Source organism: Penaeus monodon, chromosome 25, assembly GCF_015228065.2.
Source record: "Penaeus monodon isolate SGIC_2016 chromosome 25, NSTDA_Pmon_1, whole genome shotgun sequence".
NCBI classification, from domain to species: domain Eukaryota; kingdom Metazoa; phylum Arthropoda; class Malacostraca; order Decapoda; family Penaeidae; genus Penaeus; species Penaeus monodon.
Genome location: NC_051410.1, coordinates 35,164,185 through 35,164,633, shown reverse-complemented (window position 1 = coordinate 35,164,633; position 449 = coordinate 35,164,185). Strand labels below are relative to the sequence as shown.

General features: G+C 37.9%; 1 protein-coding gene across 1 annotated transcript in view; it reads left to right on the top strand.

Moving 5' to 3' along the window:
• The window catches only part of LOC119589186 (formin-like protein 7), a 120,422-nt gene that overhangs the window by 119,593 nt on the left and 380 nt on the right, over positions 1-449 (top strand). The gene's annotated exons all lie outside the window — the stretch shown is intronic.

The window sequence follows — 449 nt, the reverse complement described above, 5'->3', positions numbered from 1 at the left end:
TCACTGTCCCATGTGCGAGTGCGTTCACCCAGCTTTTGCATATATCTGCCGTTACTTTCTCTGTTCTGTTCACTTGAAATATGTAGTTACCAGACATGGGCTCTGCATAGTCTATGGCCAAACGTGTGTGGGAGACCGAGAAACTTTCACAGAAATGGCAACAATGTAGTTATTTAAAGGTCAGTGCTGAACAGGCAGCATTTTTCGAAATCTTTATGGGATCCAGTTTTCCTTAATGGTCATTATCATCTGCGTACATCTGAAGACCGTTCTTTATTTGAGTCTTATTATTCTTTATCAAATTAGAGGCGCTATAAAATTTACATTTGGAAATTCCTGTTTTTTCCACGTAGCTTCTTAAAGTCATTCATATATTGTAGGTATATTTTTTTATCGTCACTTTCTTCGTATTAGAAAATGGCGCGGATAACACGAACTTATCCCTCTTA